Genomic DNA, 26,681 nt, shown 5'->3' on the forward strand with positions numbered 1-26,681 from the left:
GAGCCTGGCCCCTTGTATTCCCTCAGCGGTCTTTTAGCAGGGACCGGGGATTCATAGATGACCCAGCTTATGGGCAGACACGGTCGACCCTCACACAGGAGTCCCTCCAATGCTGGAGCCCTTAGTGGTGTTTGCATGCCTGTCAGCAGGGGACGTCGGCCCTCACTCCTAACTGTCCCATACCCCCGAGAGAGGAAACGTGCTGGACCTCAGTTTCGATGAGGAGACGGTAGAGCGTTCTCACTCATTTTGTTCAGATTTTCCAAGGAATGCATACAAGGGTGTCATCATCGATCCAAGCACATGCTGGGACGCTGCAGAACACAAACGGGCAGGCCGTGGGGCTCTGCAGAGGAGCCATGACCCGGAAGTACTCCAACAGCCTGGGGAATCCACAGTCTTCAGGCCACTCAGCAAGACCAACAATCAATCCACTCTTGCAGCCACTGGGCCCATCTGATGAAAACCTAATATCCAATGGCACATTTTAGTATGGGTGAATGCATACCGTCCTGAGTTATCCACAGCCACGCTCAGCAACGTGCGCCCGCCCCACTTTTTCCAGTTCTCCTTAGGACATCCAGTCATCAGACAACGCGAAGGTCTTCTTGTCTTTGCCGACGGCCAGCCTTGCCCTGCAGCTGCACCTGAGAAGTGGACAGAAATCATGCAGGCTTCTGAATTGCACCACGGTTCAGAGAACATGATTCTTGCGAACACTTACCTTGCCGTGAGCCCAGAACCTGCTTTCCAAGTACCACTATCCATTACCGAAAACTGATTGCGTGTCTCACAGCATGACTGGAGGAAGTTAGGCACGTACATTGGTCGGTGTGTCAGACACTGTATCTGTGTATTCACGTGAGTGGGCGTGTGTGACTGTGACTGCGCACGAGGATGCGCTTGTGGGTTCCTGTGTGTGGCGCTGAATACGCGTCTTGGTCTCTGGGTGTCGCTGTGGCCCTCTGCAGACACCTCCAACAGTAAACGCCACAGTTTATACACAGCACCCTGGTTGGACCCCCAACTGAAAGGAGAAAGACCCCTGTCAGCTTCAAGAGGCCGCATGCGAAGTTTAACGCCCAGGGGCTGCTGAAATAGGTCACAGACTCCCGCTCTCCCACAGCCACGCCTTCTGACCAAAGCACAAAGACTGGACGAGACCTGCCTCCCGGCCGTGGGTGTCACATCTACGTGGACCTGGAGACCCTGCCACCTACAAGCACATCTGATGTGCCCTTGGGGTCACTCCCAGCGCTCCCAGAAGCAAGGGAACCTCCCATGGGGGGGCTGACTCCGACCTGCAGTTGCCTACAGGCAAGATGCAGCCCGGCACTACTCAAGGGGCTAACGAACTTCGGCCCAAGTGCCTCTTCTCGCCAACTAGACCATATCACTTTCCGTGACCCCGTGGGAATGCCCACAACGGGAAGTGTTGGGCTTCAGCAACCATGACACAGGTTGGGACCTGACAGCGGAAATTAGGCCACCTTCCCGGCCACGTATCGGCAAGCTTCCAACTGGCAGGTTTCGCGGCCCAGACCACTGAGGAAACGCTCAAACGCTTCACAGCCTCGTCCTAAGTGCCCTCCTGCTGCCTGCAGGGCGACTCAACCCTACTTGAAGCCACAGACATCATGCGAACACGGGGACACTGAACACCAGGGAAGACAGACCGCAAGCCTGTCTGCTTTGATGAGGCCCACGGCACCGCATGCATCCTGGCAATTCTCCACTGCCACAGCGACACTACCGAGGAACTCACAGTGATCAAAGGCACTGTCCCCGAGGACCACAGACAGACTTTCAATGGAAGACCTCTGCCATGCGAGGGGACTTGGAAGCCTGAAAGGGAAAGGTGGTTGGCCACGGCAGGGCACCTGGCAGGGCAACTGTGTCCCCATCTCTTCCCGGCCAATGGACTGCTCCGGATAAAGCTCTGGCTCTTCGAACGGCCTGCATGCCACATGGGCCGGCCGCGTCATGCCCTCCGGGAGAAACACTATCGCTTTGCACATTCCCAAAAGAAGGAACAAAACGACCAAAGGCCTTGTTCCCATAACTCACCTACCCCCAAGGAGGCCGGCACAGATGCCTCAGCATGTCCATCTTCTCTACGTCCCGCAAGACACCCGTGTGGAGTCACTCCTCCGGAAATGGGATCGCAACTCTACACAGGTTACCTACCTCACTACATCCTCATGAACTGCCAAAGCCATCCCCTCCATAGGCAGCTGATGCCAGCCCTTCACGAACAAGACACATCCTCGGGAAGCTGAGGCCAGCACCTGCAACCCAATGATGACAGCCCATCCCACGACATTACATAGGACGTGTCCTCATGATACCTTAACTTTCTCTCCAGGCCCCCAGCCACCACACAGGCTTAAAGGCAGCACTCGATCCTCAGCCCACTCCACGATGATCCACTTAGCACCAACAGTGTGCCGGCAGCTTCAGCAGAGGAGCTGAAAGGGGCAGCCCCGTGGCCTAGTCCATCGGCCCCCTTCTGCCATCGCTCAACTCCAGCCCACCCCTGCTCACTGCTCCAGCCCCACCGGGCACTCAGGAACCTCACCACACCACACACAACATCACAGAGGGCCTCAGGCCTGGCCTGAGGCTCCAGGCTCCAACCAGGGAAGCTTGCTCACTTTGGCTTCCAGAATCAACCTCCGAAGCGGCATGCACAAAGCGTGATCCTGGCCAAAACACACCTCTCCAAGCTGCAAGCTCACTGGGCCTCCACCAGCACACGCTCCGACTCTGAAGACTAGCAGGAGAGCCTGGCCCCTTGTATTCCCTCAGCGGTCTTTTAGCAGGGACCGGGGATTCATAGATGACCCAGCTTATGGGCAGACACGGTCGACCCTCACACAGGAGTCCCTCCAATGCTGGAGCCCTTAGTGGTGTTTGCATGCCTGTCAGCAGGGGACGTCGGCCCTCACTCCTAACTGTCCCATACCCCCGAGAGAGGAAACGTGCTGGACCTCAGTTTCGATGAGGAGACGGTAGAGCGTTCTCACTCATTTTGTTCAGATTTTCCAAGGAATGCATACAAGGGTGTCATCATCGATCCAAGCACATGCTGGGACGCTGCAGAACACAAACGGGCAGGCCGTGGGGCTCTGCAGAGGAGCCATGACCCGGAAGTACTCCAACAGCCTGGGGAATCCACAGTCTTCAGGCCACTCAGCAAGACCAACAATCAATCCACTCTTGCAGCCACTGGGCCCATCTGATGAAAACCTAATATCCAATGGCACATTTTAGTATGGGTGAATGCATACCGTCCTGAGTTATCCACAGCCACGCTCAGCAACGTGCGCCCGCCCCACTTTTTCCAGTTCTCCTTAGGACATCCAGTCATCAGACAACGCGAAGGTCTTCTTGTCTTTGCCGACGGCCAGCCTTGCCCTGCAGCTGCACCTGAGAAGTGGACAGAAATCATGCAGGCTTCTGAATTGCACCACGGTTCAGAGAACATGATTCTTGCGAACACTTACCTTGCCGTGAGCCCAGAACCTGCTTTCCAAGTACCACTATCCATTACCGAAAACTGATTGCGTGTCTCACAGCATGACTGGAGGAAGTTAGGCACGTACATTGGTCGGTGTGTCAGACACTGTATCTGTGTATTCACGTGAGTGGGCGTGTGTGACTGTGACTGCGCACGAGGATGCGCTTGTGGGTTCCTGTGTGTGGCGCTGAATACGCGTCTTGGTCTCTGGGTGTCGCTGTGGCCCTCTGCAGACACCTCCAACAGTAAACGCCACAGTTTATACACAGCACCCTGGTTGGACCCCCAACTGAAAGGAGAAAGACCCCTGTCAGCTTCAAGAGGCCGCATGCGAAGTTTAACGCCCAGGGGCTGCTGAAATAGGTCACAGACTCCCGCTCTCCCACAGCCACGCCTTCTGACCAAAGCACAAAGACTGGACGAGACCTGCCTCCCGGCCGTGGGTGTCACATCTACGTGGACCTGGAGACCCTGCCACCTACAAGCACATCTGATGTGCCCTTGGGGTCACTCCCAGCGCTCCCAGAAGCAAGGGAACCTCCCATGGGGGGGCTGACTCCGACCTGCAGTTGCCTACAGGCAAGATGCAGCCCGGCACTACTCAAGGGGCTAACGAACTTCGGCCCAAGTGCCTCTTCTCGCCAACTAGACCATATCACTTTCCGTGACCCCGTGGGAATGCCCACAACGGGAAGTGTTGGGCTTCAGCAACCAGGACACAGGTTGGGACCTGACAGCGGAAATTAGGCCACCTTCCCGGCCACGTATCGGCAAGCTTCCAACTGGCAGGTTTCGCGGCCCAGACCACTGAGGAAACGCTCAAACGCTTCACAGCCTCGTCCTAAGTGCCCTCCTGCTGCCTGCAGGGCGACTCAACCCTACTTGAAGCCACAGACGTCATGCGAACACGGGGACACTGAACACCAGGGAAGACAGACCGCAAGCCTGTCTGCTTTGATGAGGCCCACGGCACCGCATGCATCCTGGCAATTCTCCACTGCCACAGCGACACTACCGAGGAACTCACAGTGATCAAAGGCACTGTCCCCGAGGACCACAGACAGACTTTCAATGGAAGACCTCTGCCATGCGAGGGGACTTGGAAGCCTGAAAGGGAAAGGTGGTTGGCCACGGCAGGGCACCTGGCAGGGCAACTGTGTCCCCATCTCTTCCCGGCCAATGGACTGCTCCGGATAAAGCTCTGGCTCTTCGAACGGCCTGCATGCCACATGGGCCGGCCGCGTCATGCCCTCCGGGAGAAACACTATCGCTTTGCACATTCCCAAAAGAAGGAACAAAACGACCAAAGGGCTTGTTCCCATAACTCACCTACCCCCAAGGAGGCCGGCACAGATGCCTCAGCATGTCCATCTTCTCTACGTCCCGCAAGACACCCGTGTGGAGTCACTCCTCCGGAAATGGGATCGCAACTCTACACAGGTTACCTACCTCACTACATCCTCATGAACTGCCAAAGCCATCCCCTCCATAGGCAGCTGATGCCAGCCCTTCACGAACAAGACACATCCTCGGGAAGCTGAGGCCAGCACCTGCAACCCAATGATGACAGCCCATCCCACGACATTACATAGGACGTGTCCTCATGATACCTTAACTTTCTCTCCAGGCCCCCAGCCACCACACAGGCTTAAATGCAGCACTCGATCCTCAGCCCACTCCACGATGATCCACTTAGCACCAACAGTGTGCCGGCAGCTTCAGCAGAGGAGCTGAAAGGGGCAGCCCCGTGGCCTAGTCCATCGGCCCCCTTCTGCCATCGCTCAACTCCAGCCCACCCCTGCTCACTGCTCCAGCCCCACCGGGCACTCAGGAACCTCACCACACCACACACAACATCACAGAGGGCCTCAGGCCTGGCCTGAGGCTCCAGGCTCCAACCAGGGAAGCTTGCTCACTTTGGCTTCCAGAATCAACCTCCGAAGCGGCATGCACAAAGCGTGATCCTGGCCAAAACACACCTCTCCAAGCTGCAAGCTCACTGGGCCTCCACCAGCACACGCTCCGACTCTGAAGACTAGCAGGAGAGCCTGGCCCCTTGTATTCCCTCAGCGGTCTTTTAGCAGGGACCGGGGATTCATAGATGACCCAGCTTATGGGCAGACACGGTCGACCCTCACACAGGAGTCCCTCCAATGCTGGAGCCCTTAGTGGTGTTTGCATGCCTGTCAGCAGGGGACGTCGGCCCTCACTCCTAACTGTCCCATACCCCCGAGAGAGGAAACGTGCTGGACCTCAGTTTCGATAAGGAGACGGTAGAGCGTTCTCACTCATTTTGTTCAGATTTTCCAAGGAATGCATACAAGGGTGTCATCATCGATCCAAGCACATGCTGGGACGCTGCAGAACACAAACGGGCAGGCCGTGGGGCTCTGCAGAGGAGCCATGACCCGGAAGTACTCCAACAGCCTGGGGAATCCACAGTCTTCAGGCCACTCAGCAAGACCAACAATCAATCCACTCTTGCAGCCACTGGGCCCATCTGATGAAAACCTAATATCCAATGGCACATTTTAGTATGGGTGAATGCATACCGTCCTGAGTTATCCACAGCCACGCTCAGCAACGTGCGCCCGCCCCACTTTTTCCAGTTCTCCTTAGGACATCCAGTCATCAGACAACGCGAAGGTCTTCTTGTCTTTGCCGACGGCCAGCCTTGCCCTGCAGCTGCACCTGAGAAGTGGACAGAAATCATGCAGGCTTCTGAATTGCACCACGGTTCAGAGAACATGATTCTTGCGAACACTTACCTTGCCGTGAGCCCAGAACCTGCTTTCCAAGTACCACTATCCATTACCGAAAACTGATTGCGTGTCTCACAGCATGACTGGAGGAAGTTAGGCACGTACATTGGTCGGTGTGTCAGACACTGTATCTGTGTATTCACGTGAGTGGGCGTGTGTGACTGTGACTGCGCACGAGGATGCGCTTGTGGGTTCCTGTGTGTGGCGCTGAATACGCGTCTTGGTCTCTGGGTGTCGCTGTGGCCCTCTGCAGACACCTCCAACAGTAAACGCCACAGTTTATACACAGCACCCTGGTTGGACCCCCAACTGAAAGGAGAAAGACCCCTGTCAGCTTCAAGAGGCCGCATGCGAAGTTTAACGCCCAGGGGCTGCTGAAATAGGTCACAGACTCCCGCTCTCCCACAGCCACGCCTTCTGACCAAAGCACAAAGACTGGACGAGACCTGCCTCCCGGCCGTGGGTGTCACATCTACGTGGACCTGGAGACCCTGCCACCTACAAGCACATCTGATGTGCCCTTGGGGTCACTCCCAGCGCTCCCAGAAGCAAGGGAACCTCCCATGGGGGGGCTGACTCCGACCTGCAGTTGCCTACAGGCAAGATGCAGCCCGGCACTACTCAAGGGGCTAACGAACTTCGGCCCAAGTGCCTCTTCTCGCCAACTAGACCATATCACTTTCCGTGACCCCGTGGGAATGCCCACAACGGGAAGTGTTGGGCTTCAGCAACCAGGACACAGGTTGGGACCTGACAGCGGAAATTAGGCCACCTTCCCGGCCACGTATCGGCAAGCTTCCAACTGGCAGGTTTCGCGGCCCAGACCACTGAGGAAACGCTCAAACGCTTCACAGCCTCGTCCTAAGTGCCCTCCTGCTGCCTGCAGGGCGACTCAACCCTACTTGAAGCCACAGACGTCATGCGAACACGGGGACACTGAACACCAGGGAAGACAGACCGCAAGCCTGTCTGCTTTGATGAGGCCCACGGCACCGCATGCATCCTGGCAATTCTCCACTGCCACAGCGACACTACCGAGGAACTCACAGTGATCAAAGGCACTGTCCCCGAGGACCACAGACAGACTTTCAATGGAAGACCTCTGCCATGCGAGGGGACTTGGAAGCCTGAAAGGGAAAGGTGGTTGGCCACGGCAGGGCACCTGGCAGGGCAACTGTGTCCCCATCTCTTCCCGGCCAATGGACTGCTCCGGATAAAGCTCTGGCTCTTCGAACGGCCTGCATGCCACATGGGCCGGCCGCGTCATGCCCTCCGGGAGAAACACTATCGCTTTGCACATTCCCAAAAGAAGGAACAAAACGACCAAAGGGCTTGTTCCCATAACTCACCTACCCCCAAGGAGGCCGGCACAGATGCCTCAGCATGTCCATCTTCTCTACGTCCCGCAAGACACCCGTGTGGAGTCACTCCTCCGGAAATGGGATCGCAACTCTACACAGGTTACCTACCTCACTACATCCTCATGAACTGCCAAAGCCATCCCCTCCATAGGCAGCTGATGCCAGCCCTTCACGAACAAGACACATCCTCGGGAAGCTGAGGCCAGCACCTGCAACCCAATGATGACAGCCCATCCCACGACATTACATAGGACGTGTCCTCATGATACCTTAACTTTCTCTCCAGGCCCCCAGCCACCACACAGGCTTAAATGCAGCACTCGATCCTCAGCCCACTCCACGATGATCCACTTAGCACCAACAGTGTGCCGGCAGCTTCAGCAGAGGAGCTGAAAGGGGCAGCCCCGTGGCCTAGTCCATCGGCCCCCTTCTGCCATCGCTCAACTCCAGCCCACCCCTGCTCACTGCTCCAGCCCCACCGGGCACTCAGGAACCTCACCACACCACACACAACATCACAGAGGGCCTCAGGCCTGGCCTGAGGCTCCAGGCTCCAACCAGGGAAGCTTGCTCACTTTGGCTTCCAGAATCAACCTCCGAAGCGGCATGCACAAAGCGTGATCCTGGCCAAAACACACCTCTCCAAGCTGCAAGCTCACTGGGCCTCCACCAGCACACGCTCCGACTCTGAAGACTAGCAGGAGAGCCTGGCCCCTTGTATTCCCTCAGCGGTCTTTTAGCAGGGACCGGGGATTCATAGATGACCCAGCTTATGGGCAGACACGGTCGACCCTCACACAGGAGTCCCTCCAATGCTGGAGCCCTTAGTGGTGTTTGCATGCCTGTCAGCAGGGGACGTCGGCCCTCACTCCTAACTGTCCCATACCCCCGAGAGAGGAAACGTGCTGGACCTCAGTTTCGATAAGGAGACGGTAGAGCGTTCTCACTCATTTTGTTCAGATTTTCCAAGGAATGCATACAAGGGTGTCATCATCGATCCAAGCACATGCTGGGACGCTGCAGAACACAAACGGGCAGGCCGTGGGGCTCTGCAGAGGAGCCATGACCCGGAAGTACTCCAACAGCCTGGGGAATCCACAGTCTTCAGGCCACTCAGCAAGACCAACAATCAATCCACTCTTGCAGCCACTGGGCCCATCTGATGAAAACCTAATATCCAATGGCACATTTTAGTATGGGTGAATGCATACCGTCCTGAGTTATCCACAGCCACGCTCAGCAACGTGCGCCCGCCCCACTTTTTCCAGTTCTCCTTAGGACATCCAGTCATCAGACAACGCGAAGGTCTTCTTGTCTTTGCCGACGGCCAGCCTTGCCCTGCAGCTGCACCTGAGAAGTGGACAGAAATCATGCAGGCTTCTGAATTGCACCACGGTTCAGAGAACATGATTCTTGCGAACACTTACCTTGCCGTGAGCCCAGAACCTGCTTTCCAAGTACCACTATCCATTACCGAAAACTGATTGCGTGTCTCACAGCATGACTGGAGGAAGTTAGGCACGTACATTGGTCGGTGTGTCAGACACTGTATCTGTGTATTCACGTGAGTGGGCGTGTGTGACTGTGACTGCGCACGAGGATGCGCTTGTGGGTTCCTGTGTGTGGCGCTGAATACGCGTCTTGGTCTCTGGGTGTCGCTGTGGCCCTCTGCAGACACCTCCAACAGTAAACGCCACAGTTTATACACAGCACCCTGGTTGGACCCCCAACTGAAAGGAGAAAGACCCCTGTCAGCTTCAAGAGGCCGCATGCGAAGTTTAACGCCCAGGGGCTGCTGAAATAGGTCACAGACTCCCGCTCTCCCACAGCCACGCCTTCTGACCAAAGCACAAAGACTGGACGAGACCTGCCTCCCGGCCGTGGGTGTCACATCTACGTGGACCTGGAGACCCTGCCACCTACAAGCACATCTGATGTGCCCTTGGGGTCACTCCCAGCGCTCCCAGAAGCAAGGGAACCTCCCATGGGGGGGCTGACTCCGACCTGCAGTTGCCTACAGGCAAGATGCAGCCCGGCACTACTCAAGGGGCTAACGAACTTCGGCCCAAGTGCCTCTTCTCGCCAACTAGACCATATCACTTTCCGTGACCCCGTGGGAATGCCCACAACGGGAAGTGTTGGGCTTCAGCAACCAGGACACAGGTTGGGACCTGACAGCGGAAATTAGGCCACCTTCCCGGCCACGTATCGGCAAGCTTCCAACTGGCAGGTTTCGCGGCCCAGACCACTGAGGAAACGCTCAAACGCTTCACAGCCTCGTCCTAAGTGCCCTCCTGCTGCCTGCAGGGCGACTCAACCCTACTTGAAGCCACAGACGTCATGCGAACACGGGGACACTGAACACCAGGGAAGACAGACCGCAAGCCTGTCTGCTTTGATGAGGCCCACGGCACCGCATGCATCCTGGCAATTCTCCACTGCCACAGCGACACTACCGAGGAACTCACAGTGATCAAAGGCACTGTCCCCGAGGACCACAGACAGACTTTCAATGGAAGACCTCTGCCATGCGAGGGGACTTGGAAGCCTGAAAGGGAAAGGTGGTTGGCCACGGCAGGGCACCTGGCAGGGCAACTGTGTCCCCATCTCTTCCCGGCCAATGGACTGCTCCGGATAAAGCTCTGGCTCTTCGAACGGCCTGCATGCCACGTGGGCCGGCCGCGTCATGCCCTCCGGGAGAAACACTATCGCTTTGCACATTCCCAAAAGAAGGAACAAAACGACCAAAGGGCTTGTTCCCATAACTCACCTACCCCCAAGGAGGCCGGCACAGATGCCTCAGCATGTCCATCTTCTCTACGTCCCGCAAGACACCCGTGTGGAGTCACTCCTCCGGAAATGGGATCGCAACTCTACACAGGTTACCTACCTCACTACATCCTCATGAACTGCCAAAGCCATCCCCTCCATAGGCAGCTGATGCCAGCCCTTCACGAACAAGACACATCCTCGGGAAGCTGAGGCCAGCACCTGCAACCCAATGATGACAGCCCATCCCACGACATTACATAGGACGTGTCCTCATGATACCTTAACTTTCTCTCCAGGCCCCCAGCCACCACACAGGCTTAAAGGCAGCACTCGATCCTCAGCCCACTCCACGATGATCCACTTAGCACCAACAGTGTGCCGGCAGCTTCAGCAGAGGAGCTGAAAGGGGCAGCCCCGTGGCCTAGTCCATCGGCCCCCTTCTGCCATCGCTCAACTCCAGCCCACCCCTGCTCACTGCTCCAGCCCCACCGGGCACTCAGGAACCTCACCACACCACACACAACATCACAGAGGGCCTCAGGCCTGGCCTGAGGCTCCAGGCTCCAACCAGGGAAGCTTGCTCACTTTGGCTTCCAGAATCAACCTCCGAAGCGGCATGCACAAAGCGTGATCCTGGCCAAAACACACCTCTCCAAGCTGCAAGCTCACTGGGCCTCCACCAGCACACGCTCCGACTCTGAAGACTAGCAGGAGAGCCTGGCCCCTTGTATTCCCTCAGCGGTCTTTTAGCAGGGACCGGGGATTCATAGATGACCCAGCTTATGGGCAGACACGGTCGACCCTCACACAGGAGTCCCTCCAATGCTGGAGCCCTTAGTGGTGTTTGCATGCCTGTCAGCAGGGGACGTCGGCCCTCACTCCTAACTGTCCCATACCCCCGAGAGAGGAAACGTGCTGGACCTCAGTTTCGATAAGGAGACGGTAGAGCGTTCTCACTCATTTTGTTCAGATTTTCCAAGGAATGCATACAAGGGTGTCATCATCGATCCAAGCACATGCTGGGACGCTGCAGAACACAAACGGGCAGGCCGTGGGGCTCTGCAGAGGAGCCATGACCCGGAAGTACTCCAACAGCCTGGGGAATCCACAGTCTTCAGGCCACTCAGCAAGACCAACAATCAATCCACTCTTGCAGCCACTGGGCCCATCTGATGAAAACCTAATATCCAATGGCACATTTTAGTATGGGTGAATGCATACCGTCCTGAGTTATCCACAGCCACGCTCAGCAACGTGCGCCCGCCCCACTTTTTCCAGTTCTCCTTAGGACATCCAGTCATCAGACAACGCGAAGGTCTTCTTGTCTTTGCCGACGGCCAGCCTTGCCCTGCAGCTGCACCTGAGAAGTGGACAGAAATCATGCAGGCTTCTGAATTGCACCACGGTTCAGAGAACATGATTCTTGCGAACACTTACCTTGCCGTGAGCCCAGAACCTGCTTTCCAAGTACCACTATCCATTACCGAAAACTGATTGCGTGTCTCACAGCATGACTGGAGGAAGTTAGGCACGTACATTGGTCGGTGTGTCAGACACTGTATCTGTGTATTCACGTGAGTGGGCGTGTGTGACTGTGACTGCGCACGAGGATGCGCTTGTGGGTTCCTGTGTGTGGCGCTGAATACGCGTCTTGGTCTCTGGGTGTCGCTGTGGCCCTCTGCAGACACCTCCAACAGTAAACGCCACAGTTTATACACAGCACCCTGGTTGGACCCCCAACTGAAAGGAGAAAGACCCCTGTCAGCTTCAAGAGGCCGCATGCGAAGTTTAACGCCCAGGGGCTGCTGAAATAGGTCACAGACTCCCGCTCTCCCACAGCCACGCCTTCTGACCAAAGCACAAAGACTGGACGAGACCTGCCTCCCGGCCGTGGGTGTCACATCTACGTGGACCTGGAGACCCTGCCACCTACAAGCACATCTGATGTGCCCTTGGGGTCACTCCCAGCGCTCCCAGAAGCAAGGGAACCTCCCATGGGGGGGCTGACTCCGACCTGCAGTTGCCTACAGGCAAGATGCAGCCCGGCACTACTCAAGGGGCTAACGAACTTCGGCCCAAGTGCCTCTTCTCGCCAACTAGACCATATCACTTTCCGTGACCCCGTGGGAATGCCCACAACGGGAAGTGTTGGGCTTCAGCAACCAGGACACAGGTTGGGACCTGACAGCGGAAATTAGGCCACCTTCCCGGCCACGTATCGGCAAGCTTCCAACTGGCAGGTTTCGCGGCCCAGACCACTGAGGAAACGCTCAAACGCTTCACAGCCTCGTCCTAAGTGCCCTCCTGCTGCCTGCAGGGCGACTCAACCCTACTTGAAGCCACAGACGTCATGCGAACACGGGGACACTGAACACCAGGGAAGACAGACCGCAAGCCTGTCTGCTTTGATGAGGCCCACGGCACCGCATGCATCCTGGCAATTCTCCACTGCCACAGCGACACTACCGAGGAACTCACAGTGATCAAAGGCACTGTCCCCGAGGACCACAGACAGACTTTCAATGGAAGACCTCTGCCATGCGAGGGGACTTGGAAGCCTGAAAGGGAAAGGTGGTTGGCCACGGCAGGGCACCTGGCAGGGCAACTGTGTCCCCATCTCTTCCCGGCCAATGGACTGCTCCGGATAAAGCTCTGGCTCTTCGAACGGCCTGCATGCCACGTGGGCCGGCCGCGTCATGCCCTCCGGGAGAAACACTATCGCTTTGCACATTCCCAAAAGAAGGAACAAAACGACCAAAGGCCTTGTTCCCATAACTCACCTACCCCCAAGGAGGCCGGCACAGATGCCTCAGCATGTCCATCTTCTCTACGTCCCGCAAGACACCCGTGTGGAGTCACTCCTCCGGAAATGGGATCGCAACTCTACACAGGTTACCTACCTCACTACATCCTCATGAACTGCCAAAGCCATCCCCTCCATAGGCAGCTGATGCCAGCCCTTCACGAACAAGACACATCCTCGGGAAGCTGAGGCCAGCACCTGCAACCCAATGATGACAGCCCATCCCACGACATTACATAGGACGTGTCCTCATGATACCTTAACTTTCTCTCCAGGCCCCCAGCCACCACACAGGCTTAAAGGCAGCACTCGATCCTCAGCCCACTCCACGATGATCCACTTAGCACCAACAGTGTGCCGGCAGCTTCAGCAGAGGAGCTGAAAGGGGCAGCCCCGTGGCCTAGTCCATCGGCCCCCTTCTGCCATCGCTCAACTCCAGCCCACCCCTGCTCACTGCTCCAGCCCCACCGGGCACTCAGGAACCTCACCACACCACACACAACATCACAGAGGGCCTCAGGCCTGGCCTGAGGCTCCAGGCTCCAACCAGGGAAGCTTGCTCACTTTGGCTTCCAGAATCAACCTCCGAAGCGGCATGCACAAAGCGTGATCCTGGCCAAAACACACCTCTCCAAGCTGCAAGCTCACTGGGCCTCCACCAGCACACGCTCCGACTCTGAAGACTAGCAGGAGAGCCTGGCCCCTTGTATTCCCTCAGCGGTCTTTTAGCAGGGACCGGGGATTCATAGATGACCCAGCTTATGGGCAGACACGGTCGACCCTCACACAGGAGTCCCTCCAATGCTGGAGCCCTTAGTGGTGTTTGCATGCCTGTCAGCAGGGGACGTCGGCCCTCACTCCTAACTGTCCCATACCCCCGAGAGAGGAAACGTGCTGGACCTCAGTTTCGATAAGGAGACGGTAGAGCGTTCTCACTCATTTTGTTCAGATTTTCCAAGGAATGCATACAAGGGTGTCATCATCGATCCAAGCACATGCTGGGACGCTGCAGAACACAAACGGGCAGGCCGTGGGGCTCTGCAGAGGAGCCATGACCCGGAAGTACTCCAACAGCCTGGGGAATCCACAGTCTTCAGGCCACTCAGCAAGACCAACAATCAATCCACTCTTGCAGCCACTGGGCCCATCTGATGAAAACCTAATATCCAATGGCACATTTTAGTATGGGTGAATGCATACCGTCCTGAGTTATCCACAGCCACGCTCAGCAACGTGCGCCCGCCCCACTTTTTCCAGTTCTCCTTAGGACATCCAGTCATCAGACAACGCGAAGGTCTTCTTGTCTTTGCCGACGGCCAGCCTTGCCCTGCAGCTGCACCTGAGAAGTGGACAGAAATCATGCAGGCTTCTGAATTGCACCACGGTTCAGAGAACATGATTCTTGCGAACACTTACCTTGCCGTGAGCCCAGAACCTGCTTTCCAAGTACCACTATCCATTACCGAAAACTGATTGCGTGTCTCACAGCATGACTGGAGGAAGTTAGGCACGTACATTGGTCGGTGTGTCAGACACTGTATCTGTGTATTCACGTGAGTGGGCGTGTGTGACTGTGACTGCGCACGAGGATGCGCTTGTGGGTTCCTGTGTGTGGCGCTGAATACGCGTCTTGGTCTCTGGGTGTCGCTGTGGCCCTCTGCAGACACCTCCAACAGTAAACGCCACAGTTTATACACAGCACCCTGGTTGGACCCCCAACTGAAAGGAGAAAGACCCCTGTCAGCTTCAAGAGGCCGCATGCGAAGTTTAACGCCCAGGGGCTGCTGAAATAGGTCACAGACTCCCGCTCTCCCACAGCCACGCCTTCTGACCAAAGCACAAAGACTGGACGAGACCTGCCTCCCGGCCGTGGGTGTCACATCTACGTGGACCTGGAGACCCTGCCACCTACAAGCACATCTGATGTGCCCTTGGGGTCACTCCCAGCGCTCCCAGAAGCAAGGGAACCTCCCATGGGGGGGCTGACTCCGACCTGCAGTTGCCTACAGGCAAGATGCAGCCCGGCACTACTCAAGGGGCTAACGAACTTCGGCCCAAGTGCCTCTTCTCGCCAACTAGACCATATCACTTTCCGTGACCCCGTGGGAATGCCCACAACGGGAAGTGTTGGGCTTCAGCAACCAGGACACAGGTTGGGACCTGACAGCGGAAATTAGGCCACCTTCCCGGCCACGTATCGGCAAGCTTCCAACTGGCAGGTTTCGCGGCCCAGACCACTGAGGAAACGCTCAAACGCTTCACAGCCTCGTCCTAAGTGCCCTCCTGCTGCCTGCAGGGCGACTCAACCCTACTTGAAGCCACAGACGTCATGCGAACACGGGGACACTGAACACCAGGGAAGACAGACCGCAAGCCTGTCTGCTATGATGAGGCCCACGGCACCGCATGCATCCTGGCAATTCTCCACTGCCACAGCGACACTACCGAGGAACTCACAGTGATCAAAGGCACTGTCCCCGAGGACCACAGACAGACTTTCAATGGAAGACCTCTGCCATGCGAGGGGACTTGGAAGCCTGAAAGGGAAAGGTGGTTGGCCACGGCAGGGCACCTGGCAGGGCAACTGTGTCCCCATCTCTTCCCGGCCAATGGACTGCTCCGGATAAAGCTCTGGCTCTTCGAACGGCCTGCATGCCACGTGGGCCGGCCGCGTCATGCCCTCCGGGAGAAACACTATCGCTTTGCACATTCCCAAAAGAAGGAACAAAACGACCAAAGGGCTTGTTCCCATAACTCACCTACCCCCAAGGAGGCCGGCACAGATGCCTCAGCATGTCCATCTTCTCTACGTCCCGCAAGACACCCGTGTGGAGTCACTCCTCCGGAAATGGGATCGCAACTCTACACAGGTTACCTACCTCACTACATCCTCATGAACTGCCAAAGCCATCCCCTCCATAGGCAGCTGATGCCAGCCCTTCACGAACAAGACACATCCTCGGGAAGCTGAGGCCAGCACCTGCAACCCAATGATGACAGCCCATCCCACGACATTACATAGGACGTGTCCTCATGATACCTTAACTTTCTCTCCAGGCCCCCAGCCACCACACAGGCTTAAATGCAGCACTCGATCCTCAGCCCACTCCACGATGATCCACTTAGCACCAACAGTGTGCCGGCAGCTTCAGCAGAGGAGCTGAAAGGGGCAGCCCCGTGGCCTAGTCCATCGGCCCCCTTCTGCCATCGCTCAACTCCAGCCCACCCCTGCTCACTGCTCCAGCCCCACCGGGCACTCAGGAACCTCACCACACCACACACAACATCACAGAGGGCCTCAGGCCTGGCCTGAGGCTCCAGGCTCCAACCAGGGAAGCTTGCTCACTTTGGCTTCCAGAATCAACCTCCGAAGCGGCATGCACAAAGCGTGATCCTGGCCAAAACACACCTCTCCAAGCTGCAAGCTCACTGGGCCTCCACCAGCACACGCTCCGACTCTGAAGACTAGCAGGAGAGCCTGGCCCCTTGTATTCCCTCAGCGGTCTTTTAGCAGGGACCGGGGATTCATAGATGACCCAGCTTATGGGCAGACACGGTCGACCCTCACACAGGAGTCCCTCCAATGCTGGAGCCCTTAGTGGTGTTTGCATGCCTGTCAGCAGGGGACGTCGGCCCTCACTCCTAACTGTCCCATACCCCCGAGAGAGGAAACGTGCTGGACCTCAGTTTCGATAAGGAGACGGTAGAGCGTTCTCACTCATTTTGTTCAGATTTTCCAAGGAATGCATACAAGGGTGTCATCATCGATCCAAGCACATGCTGGGACGCTGCAGAACACAAACGGGCAGGCCGTGGGGCTCTGCAGAGGAGCCATGACCCGGAAGTACTCCAACAGCCTGGGGAATCCACAGTCTTCAGGCCACTCAGCAAGACCAACAATCAATCCACTCTTGCAGCCACTGGGCCCATCTGATGAAAACCTAATATCCAATGGCACATTTTAGTATGGGTGAATGCATACCGTCCTGAGTTATCCACAGCCACGCTCAGCAACGTGCGCCCGCCCCACTTTTTCCAGTTCTCCTTAGGACATCCAGTCATCAGACAACGCGAAGGTCTTCTTGTCTTTGCCGACGGCCAGCCTTGCCCTGCAGCTGCACCTGAGAAGTGGACAGAAATCATGCAGGCTTCTGAATTGCACCACGGTTCAGAGAACATGATTCTTGCGAACACTTACCTTGCCGTGAGCCCAGAACCTGCTTTCCAAGTACCACTATCCATTACCGAAAACTGATTGCGTGTCTCACAGCATGACTGGAGGAAGTTAGGCACGTACATTGGTCGGTGTGTCAGACACTGTATCTGTGTATTCACGTGAGTGGGCGTGTGTGACTGTGACTGCGCACGAGGATGCGCTTGTGGGTTCCTGTGTGTGGCGCTGAATACGCGTCTTGGTCTCTGGGTGTCGCTGTGGCCCTCTGCAGACACCTCCAACAGTAAACGCCACAGTTTATACACAGCACCCTGGTTGGACCCCCAACTGAAAGGAGAAAGACCCCTGTCAGCTTCAAGAGGCCGCATGCGAAGTTTAACGCCCAGGGGCTGCTGAAATAGGTCACAGACTCCCGCTCTCCCACAGCCACGCCTTCTGACCAAAGCACAAAGACTGGACGAGACCTGCCTCCCGGCCGTGGGTGTCACATCTACGTGGACCTGGAGACCCTGCCACCTACAAGCACATCTGATGTGCCCTTGGGGTCACTCCCAGCGCTCCCAGAAGCAAGGGAACCTCCCATGGGGGGGCTGACTCCGACCTGCAGTTGCCTACAGGCAAGATGCAGCCCGGCACTACTCAAGGGGCTAACGAACTTCGGCCCAAGTGCCTCTTCTCGCCAACTAGACCATATCACTTTCCGTGACCCCGTGGGAATGCCCACAACGGGAAGTGTTGGGCTTCAGCAACCAGGACACAGGTTGGGACCTGACAGCGGAAATTAGGCCACCTTCCCGGCCACGTATCGGCAAGCTTCCAACTGGCAGGTTTCGCGGCCCAGACCACTGAGGAAACGCTCAAACGCTTCACAGCCTCGTCCTAAGTGCCCTCCTGCTGCCTGCAGGGCGACTCAACCCTACTTGAAGCCACAGACGTCATGCGAACACGGGGACACTGAACACCAGGGAAGACAGACCGCAAGCCTGTCTGCTTTGATGAGGCCCACGGCACCGCATGCATCCTGGCAATTCTCCACTGCCACAGCGACACTACCGAGGAACTCACAGTGATCAAAGGCACTGTCCCCGAGGACCACAGACAGACTTTCAATGGAAGACCTCTGCCATGCGAGGGGACTTGGAAGCCTGAAAGGGAAAGGTGGTTGGCCACGGCAGGGCACCTGGCAGGGCAACAGTGTCCCCATCTCTTCCCGGCCAATGGACTGCTCCGGATAAAGCTCTGGCTCTTCGAACGGCCTGCATGCCACGTGGGCCGGCCGCGTCATGCCCTCCGGGAGAAACACTATCGCTTTGCACATTCCCAAAAGAAGGAACAAAACGACCAAAGGGCTTGTTCCCATAACTCACCTACCCCCAAGGAGGCCGGCACAGATGCCTCAGCATGTCCATCTTCTCTACGTCCCGCAAGACACCCGTGTGGAGTCACTCCTCCGGAAATGGGATCGCAACTCTACACAGGTTACCTACCTCACTACATCCTCATGAACTGCCAAAGCCATCCCCTCCATAGGCAGCTGATGCCAGCCCTTCACGAACAAGACACATCCTCGGGAAGCTGAGGCCAGCACCTGCAACCCAATGATGACAGCCCATCCCACGACATTACATAGGACGTGTCCTCATGATACCTTAACTTTCTCTCCAGGCCCCCAGCCACCACACAGGCTTAAAGGCAGCACTCGATCCTCAGCCCACTCCACGATGATCCACTTAGCACCAACAGTGTGCCGGCAGCTTCAGCAGAGGAGCTGAAAGGGGCAGCCCCGTGGCCTAGTCCATCGGCCCCCTTCTGCCATCGCTCAACTCCAGCCCACCCCTGCTCACTGCTCCAGCCCCACCGGGCACTCAGGAACCTCACCACACCACACACAACATCACAGAGGGCCTCAGGCCTGGCCTGAGGCTCCAGGCTCCAACCAGGGAAGCTTGCTCACTTTGGCTTCCAGAATCAACCTCCGAAGCGGCATGCACAAAGCGTGATCCTGGCCAAAACACACCTCTCCAAGCTGCAAGCTCACTGGGCCTCCACCAGCACACGCTCCGACTCTGAAGACTAGCAGGAGAGCCTGGCCCCTTGTATTCCCTCAGCGGTCTTTTAGCAGGGACCGGGGATTCATAGATGACCCAGCTTATGGGCAGACACGGTCGACCCTCACACAGGAGTCCCTCCAATGCTGGAGCCCTTAGTGGTGTTTGCATGCCTGTCAGCAGGGGACGTCGGCCCTCACTCCTAACTGTCCCATACCCCCGAGAGAGGAAACGTGCTGGACCTCAGTTTCGATGAGGAGACGGTAGAGCGTTCTCACTCATTTTGTTCAGATTTTCCAAGGAATGCATACAAGGGTGTCATCATCGATCCAAGCACATGCTGGGACGCTGCAGAACACAAACGGGCAGGCCGTGGGGCTCTGCAGAGGAGCCATGACCCGGAAGTACTCCAACAGCCTGGGGAATCCACAGTCTTCAGGCCACTCAGCAAGACCAACAATCAATCCACTCTTGCAGCCACTGGGCCCATCTGATGAAAACCTAATATCCAATGGCACATTTTAGTATGGGTGAATGCATACCGTCCTGAGTTATCCACAGCCACGCTCAGCAACGTGCGCCCGCCCCACTTTTTCCAGTTCTCCTTAGGACATCCAGTCATCAGACAACGCGAAGGTCTTCTTGTCTTTGCCGACGGCCAGCCTTGCCCTGCAGCTGCACCTGAGAAGTGGACAGAAATCATGCAGGCTTCTGAATTGCACCACGGTTCAGAGAACATGATTCTTGCGAACACTTACCTTGCCGTGAGCCCAGAACCTGCTTTCCAAGTACCACTATCCATTACCGAAAACTGATTGCGTGTCTCACAGCATGACTGGAGGAAGTTAGGCACGTACATTGGTCGGTGTGTCAGACACTGTATCTGTGTATTCACGTGAGTGGGCGTGTGTGACTGTGACTGCGCACGAGGATGCGCTTGTGGGTTCCTGTGTGTGGCGCTGAATACGCGTCTTGGTCTCTGGGTGTCGCTGTGGCCCTCTGCAGACACCTCCAACAGTAAACGCCACAGTTTATACACAGCACCCTGGTTGGACCCCCAACTGAAAGGAGAAAGACCCCTGTCAGCTTCAAGAGGCCGCATGCGAAGTTTAACGCCCAGGGGCTGCTGAAATAGGTCACAGACTCCCGCTCTCCCACAGCCACGCCTTCTGACCAAAGCACAAAGACTGGACGAGACCTGCCTCCCGGCCGTGGGTGTCACATCTACGTGGACCTGGAGACCCTGCCACCTACAAGCACATCTGATGTGCCCTTGGGGTCACTCCCAGCGCTCCCAGAAGCAAGGGAACCTCCCATGGGGGGGCTGACTCCGACCTGCAGTTGCCTACAGGCAAGATGCAGCCCGGCACTACTCAAGGGGCTAACGAACTTCGGCCCAAGTGCCTCTTCTCGCCAACTAGACCATATCACTTTCCGTGACCCCGTGGGAATGCCCACAACGGGAAGTGTTGGGCTTCAGCAACCAGGACACAGGTTGGGACCTGACAGCGGAAATTAGGCCACCTTCCCGGCCACGTATCGGCAAGCTTCCAACTGGCAGGTTTCGCGGCCCAGACCACTGAGGAAACGCTCAAACGCTTCACAGCCTCGTCCTAAGTGCCCTCCTGCTGCCTGCAGGGCGACTCAACCCTACTTGAAGCCACAGACGTCATGCGAACACGGGGACACTGAACACCAGGGAAGACAGACCGCAAGCCTGTCTGCTTTGATGAGGCCCACGGCACCGCATGCATCCTGGCAATTCTCCACTGCCACAGCGACACTACCGAGGAACTCACAGTGATCAAAGGCACTGTCCCCGAGGACCACAGACAGACTTTCAATGGAAGACCTCTGCCATGCGAGGGGACTTGGAAGCCTGAAAGGGAAAGGTGGTTGGCCACGGCAGGGCACCTGGCAGGGCAACTGTGTCCCCATCTCTTCCCGGCCAATGGACTGCTCCGGATAAAGCTCTGGCTCTTCGAACGGCCTGCATGCCACATGGGCCGGCCGCGTCATGCCCTCCGGGAGAAACACTATCGCTTTGCACATTCCCAAAAGAAGGAACAAAACGACCAAAGGCCTTGTTCCCATAACTCACCTACCCCCAAGGAGGCCGGCACAGATGCCTCAGCATGTCCATCTTCTCTACGTCCCGCAAGACACCCGTGTGGAGTCACTCCTCCGGAAATGGGATCGCAACTCTACACAGGTTACCTACCTCACTACATCCTCATGAACTGCCAAAGCCATCCCCTCCATAGGCAGCTGATGCCAGCCCTTCACGAACAAGACACATCCTCGGGAAGCTGAGGCCAGCACCTGCAACCCAATGATGACAGCCCATCCCACGACATTACATAGGACGTGTCCTCATGATACCTTAACTTTCTCTCCAGGCCCCCAGCCACCACACAGGCTTAAAGGCAGCACTCGATCCTCAGCCCACTCCACGATGATCCACTTAGCACCAACAGTGTGCCGGCAGCTTCAGCAGAGGAGCTGAAAGGGGCAGCCCCGTGGCCTAGTCCATCGGCCCCCTTCTGCCATCGCTCAACTCCAGCCCACCCCTGCTCACTGCTCCAGCCCCACCGGGCACTCAGGAACCTCACCACACCACACACAACATCACAGAGGGCCTCAGGCCTGGCCTGAGGCTCCAGGCTCCAACCAGGGAAGCTTGCTCACTTTGGCTTCCAGAATCAACCTCCAAAGCGGCATGCACAAAGCGTGATCCTGGCCAAAACACACCTCTCCAAGCTGCAAGCTCACTGGGCCTCCACCAGCACACGCTCCGACTCTGAAGACTAGCAGGAGAGCCTGGCCCCTTGTATTCCCTCAGCGGTCTTTTAGCAGGGACCGGGGATTCATAGATGACCCAGCTTATGGGCAGACACGGTCGACCCTCACACAGGAGTCCCTCCAATGCTGGAGCCCTTAGTGGTGTTTGCATGCCTGTCAGCAGGGGACGTCGGCCCTCACTCCTAACTGTCCCATACCCCCGAGAGAGGAAACGTGCTGGACCTCAGTTTCGATGAGGAGACGGTAGAGCGTTCTCACTCATTTTGTTCAGATTTTCCAAGGAATGCATACAAGGGTGTCATCATCGATCCAAGCACATGCTGGGACGCTGCAGAACACAAACGGGCAGGCCGTGGGGCTCTGCAGAGGAGCCATGACCCGGAAGTACTCCAACAGCCTGGGGAATCCACAGTCTTCAGGCCACTCAGCAAGACCAACAATCAATCCACTCTTGCAGCCACTGGGCCCATCTGATGAAAACCTAATATCCAATGGCACATTTTAGTATGGGTGAATGCATACCGTCCTGAGTTATCCACAGCCACGCTCAGCAACGTGCGCCCGCCCCACTTTTTCCAGTTCTCCTTAGGACATCCAGTCATCAGACAACGCGAAGGTCTTCTTGTCTTTGCCGACGGCCAGCCTTGCCCTGCAGCTGCACCTGAGAAGTGGACAGAAATCATGCAGGCTTCTGAATTGCACCACGGTTCAGAGAACATGATTCTTGCGAACACTTACCTTGCCGTGAGCCCAGAACCTGCTTTCCAAGTACCACTATCCATTACCGAAAACTGATTGCGTGTCTCACAGCATGACTGGAGGAAGTTAGGCACGTACATTGGTCGGTGTGTCAGACACTGTATCTGTGTATTCACGTGAGTGGGCGTGTGTGACTGTGACTGCGCACGAGGATGCGCTTGTGGGTTCCTGTGTGTGGCGCTGAATACGCGTCTTGGTCTCTGGGTGTCGCTGTGGCCCTCTGCAGACACCTCCAACAGTAAACGCCACAGTTTATACACAGCACCCTGGTTGGACCCCCAACTGAAAGGAGAAAGACCCCTGTCAGCTTCAAGAGGCCGCATGCGAAGTTTAACGCCCAGGGGCTGCTGAAATAGGTCACAGACTCCCGCTCTCCCACAGCCACGCCTTCTGACCAAAGCACAAAGACTGGACGAGACCTGCCTCCCGGCCGTGGGTGTCACATCTACGTGGACCTGGAGACCCTGCCACCTACAAGCACATCTGATGTGCCCTTGGGGTCACTCCCAGCGCTCCCAGAAGCAAGGGAACCTCCCATGGGGGGGCTGACTCCGACCTGCAGTTGCCTACAGGCAAGATGCAGCCCGGCACTACTCAAGGGGCTAACGAACTTAGGCCCAAGTGCCTCTTCTCGCCAACTAGACCATATCACTTTCCGTGACCCCGTGGGAATGCCCACAACGGGAAGTGTTGGGCTTCAGCAACCAGGACACAGGTTGGGACCTGACAGCGGAAATTAGGCCACCTTCCCGGCCACGTATCGGCAAGCTTCCAACTGGCAGGTTTCGCGGCCCAGACCACTGAGGAAACGCTCAAACGCTTCACAGCCTCGTCCTAAGTGCCCTCCTGCTGCCTGCAGGGCGACTCAACCCTACTTGAAGCCACAGACGTCATGCGAACACGGGGACACTGAACACCAGGGAAGACAGACCGCAAGCCTGTCTGCTTTGATGAGGCCCACGGCACCGCATGCATCCTGGCAATTCTCCACTGCCACAGCGACACTACCGAGGAACTCACAGTGATCAAAGGCACTGTCCCCGAGGACCACAGACAGACTTTCAATGGAAGACCTCTGCCATGCGAGGGGACTTGGAAGCCTGAAAGGGAAAGGTGGTTGGCCACGGCAGGGCACCTGGCAGGGCAACTGTGTCCCCATCTCTTCCCGGCCAATGGACTGCTCCGGATAAAGCTCTGGCTCTTCGAACGGCCTGCATGCCACATGGGCCGGCCGCGTCATGCCCTCCGGGAGAAACACTATCGCTTTGCACATTCCCAAAAGAAGGAACAAAACGACCAAAGGGCTTGTTCCCATAACTCACCTACCCCCAAGGAGGCCGGCACAGATGCCTCAGCATGTCCATCTTCTCTACGTCCCGCAAGACACCCGTGTGGAGTCACTCCTCCGGAAATGGGATCGCAACTCTACACAGGTTACCTACCTCACTACATCCTCATGAACTGCCAAAGCCATCCCCTCCATAGGCAGCTGATGCCAGCCCTTCACGAACAAGACACATCCTCGGGAAGCTGAGGCCAGCACCTGCAACCCAATGATGACAGCCCATCCCATGACATTACATAGGACGTGTCCTCATGATACCTTAACTTTCTCTCCAGGCCCCCAGCCACCACACAGGCTTAAAGGCAGCACTCGATCCTCAGCCCACTCCACGATGATCCACTTAGCACCAACAGTGTGCCGGCAGCTTCAGCAGAGGAGCTGAAAGGGGCAGCCCCGTGGCCTAGTCCATCGGCCCCCTTCTGCCATCGCTCAACTCCAGCCCACCCCTGCTCACTGCTCCAGCCCCACCGGGCACTCAGGAACCTCACCACACCACACACAACATCACAGAGGGCCTCAGGCCTGGCCTGAGGCTCCAGGCTCCAACCAGGGAAGCTTGCTCACTTTGGCTTCCAGAATCAACCTCCGAAGCGGCGTGCACAAAGCGTGATCCTGGCCAAAACACACCTCTCCAAGCTGCAAGCTCACTGGGCCTCCACCAGCACACGCTCCGACTCTGAAGACTAGCAGGAGAGCCTGGCCCCTTGTATTCCCTCAGCGGTCTTTTAGCAGGGACCGGGGATTCATAGATGACCCAGCTTATGGGCAGACACGGTCGACCCTCACACAGGAGTCCCTCCAATGCTGGAGCCCTTAGTGGTGTTTGCATGCCTGTCAGCAGGGGACGTCGGCCCTCACTCCTAACTGTCCCATACCCCCGAGAGAGGAAACGTGCTGGACCTCAGTTTCGATAAGGAGACGGTAGAGCGTTCTCACTCATTTTGTTCAGATTTTCCAAGGAATGCATACAAGGGTGTCATCATCGATCCAAGCACATGCTGGGACGCTGCAGAACACAAACGGGCAGGCCGTGGGGCTCTGCAGAGGAGCCATGACCCGGAAGTACTCCAACAGCCTGGGGAATCCACAGTCTTCAGGCCACTCAGCAAGACCAACAATCAATCCACTCTTGCAGCCACTGGGCCCATCTGATGAAAACCTAATATCCAATGGCACATTTTAGTATGGGTGAATGCATACCGTCCTGAGTTATCCACAGCCACGCTCAGCAACGTGCGCCCGCCCCACTTTTTCCAGTTCTCCTTAGGACATCCAGTCATCAGACAACGCGAAGGTCTTCTTGTCTTTGCCGACGGCCAGCCTTGCCCTGCAGCTGCACCTGAGAAGTGGACAGAAATCATGCAGGCTTCTGAATTGCACCACGGTTCAGAGAACATGATTCTTGCGAACACTTACCTTGCCGTGAGCCCAGAACCTGCTTTCCAAGTACCACTATCCATTACCGAAAACTGATTGCGTGTCTCACAGCATGACTGGAGGAAGTTAGGCACGTACATTGGTCGGTGTGTCAGACACTGTATCTGTGTATTCACGTGAGTGGGCGTGTGTGACTGTGACTGCGCACGAGGATGCGCTTGTGGGTTCCTGTGTGTGGCGCTGAATACGCGTCTTGGTCTCTGGGTGTCGCTGTGGCCCTCTGCAGACACCTCCAACAGTAAACGCCATAGTTTATACACAGCACCCTGGTTGGAACCCCAACTGAAAGGAGAAAGACCCCTGTCAGCTTCAAGAGGCCGCATGCGAAGTTTAACGCCCAGGGGCTGCTGAAATAGGTCACAGACTCCCGCTCTCCCACAGCCACGCCTTCTGACCAAAGCACAAAGACTGGACGAGACCTGCCTCCCGGCCGTGGGTGTCACATCTACGTGGACCTGGAGACCCTGCCACCTACAAGCACATCTGATGTGCCCTTGGGGTCACTCCCAGCGCTCCCAGAAGCAAGGGAACCTCCCATGGGGGGGCTGACTCCGACCTGCAGTTGCCTACAGGCAAGATGCAGCCCGGCACTACTCAAGGGGCTAACGAACTTCGGCCCAAGTGCCTCTTCTCGCCAACTAGACCATATCACTTTCCGTGACCCCGTGGGAATGCCCACAACGGGAAGTGTTGGGCTTCAGCAACCAGGACACAGGTTGGGACCTGACAGCGGAAATTAGGCCACCTTCCCGGCCACGTATCGGCAAGCTTCCAACTGGCAGGTTTCGCGGCCCAGACCACTGAGGAAACGCTCAAACGCTTCACAGCCTCGTCCTAAGTGCCCTCCTGCTGCCTGCAGGGCGACTCAACCCTACTTGAAGCCACAGACATCATGCGA

At 56.8% G+C, this 26,681-nt stretch overlaps 10 non-coding genes across 10 annotated transcripts; all 10 read right to left on the reverse strand.

Annotated features, from left to right (window-relative positions):
* Positions 1 to 204: 204 nt before the first annotated feature.
* LOC133086215 (small nucleolar RNA SNORD116) lies at positions 205 to 297 on the reverse strand. The gene has a single exon (XR_009699976.1). It is a non-coding gene; the product is annotated as a small nucleolar RNA SNORD116 (small nucleolar RNA).
* Positions 298 to 2,986: 2,689 nt separating this feature from the next.
* On the reverse strand, positions 2,987 to 3,079 carry LOC133086216 (small nucleolar RNA SNORD116). The gene has a single exon (XR_009699977.1). It is a non-coding gene; the product is annotated as a small nucleolar RNA SNORD116 (small nucleolar RNA).
* Positions 3,080 to 5,768: 2,689 nt separating this feature from the next.
* Positions 5,769 to 5,861, reverse strand: LOC133086448 (small nucleolar RNA SNORD116). The gene has a single exon (XR_009700203.1). It is a non-coding gene; the product is annotated as a small nucleolar RNA SNORD116 (small nucleolar RNA).
* A 2,689-nt stretch (positions 5,862 to 8,550) lies between these two features.
* Positions 8,551 to 8,643, reverse strand: LOC133086449 (small nucleolar RNA SNORD116). The gene has a single exon (XR_009700204.1). It is a non-coding gene; the product is annotated as a small nucleolar RNA SNORD116 (small nucleolar RNA).
* A 2,689-nt stretch (positions 8,644 to 11,332) lies between these two features.
* LOC133086450 (small nucleolar RNA SNORD116) lies at positions 11,333 to 11,425 on the reverse strand. The gene has a single exon (XR_009700205.1). It is a non-coding gene; the product is annotated as a small nucleolar RNA SNORD116 (small nucleolar RNA).
* Positions 11,426 to 14,114: 2,689 nt separating this feature from the next.
* On the reverse strand, positions 14,115 to 14,207 carry LOC133086451 (small nucleolar RNA SNORD116). The gene has a single exon (XR_009700206.1). It is a non-coding gene; the product is annotated as a small nucleolar RNA SNORD116 (small nucleolar RNA).
* Positions 14,208 to 16,896: 2,689 nt separating this feature from the next.
* On the reverse strand, positions 16,897 to 16,989 carry LOC133086452 (small nucleolar RNA SNORD116). Its single transcript, XR_009700207.1, has one exon. It is a non-coding gene; the product is annotated as a small nucleolar RNA SNORD116 (small nucleolar RNA).
* Positions 16,990 to 19,678: 2,689 nt separating this feature from the next.
* LOC133086217 (small nucleolar RNA SNORD116) lies at positions 19,679 to 19,771 on the reverse strand. The gene has a single exon (XR_009699978.1). It is a non-coding gene; the product is annotated as a small nucleolar RNA SNORD116 (small nucleolar RNA).
* Positions 19,772 to 22,460: 2,689 nt separating this feature from the next.
* Positions 22,461 to 22,553, reverse strand: LOC133086218 (small nucleolar RNA SNORD116). Its single transcript, XR_009699979.1, has one exon. It is a non-coding gene; the product is annotated as a small nucleolar RNA SNORD116 (small nucleolar RNA).
* Positions 22,554 to 25,242: 2,689 nt separating this feature from the next.
* On the reverse strand, positions 25,243 to 25,335 carry LOC133086453 (small nucleolar RNA SNORD116). Its single transcript, XR_009700208.1, has one exon. It is a non-coding gene; the product is annotated as a small nucleolar RNA SNORD116 (small nucleolar RNA).
* Between the last annotated feature and the right edge of the window lie 1,346 nt (positions 25,336 to 26,681).

Source organism: Eubalaena glacialis, chromosome 2 (genome assembly GCF_028564815.1).
Source record: "Eubalaena glacialis isolate mEubGla1 chromosome 2, mEubGla1.1.hap2.+ XY, whole genome shotgun sequence".
In the NCBI taxonomy this organism is placed as follows: Eukaryota; Metazoa; Chordata; class Mammalia; order Artiodactyla; family Balaenidae; genus Eubalaena; species Eubalaena glacialis.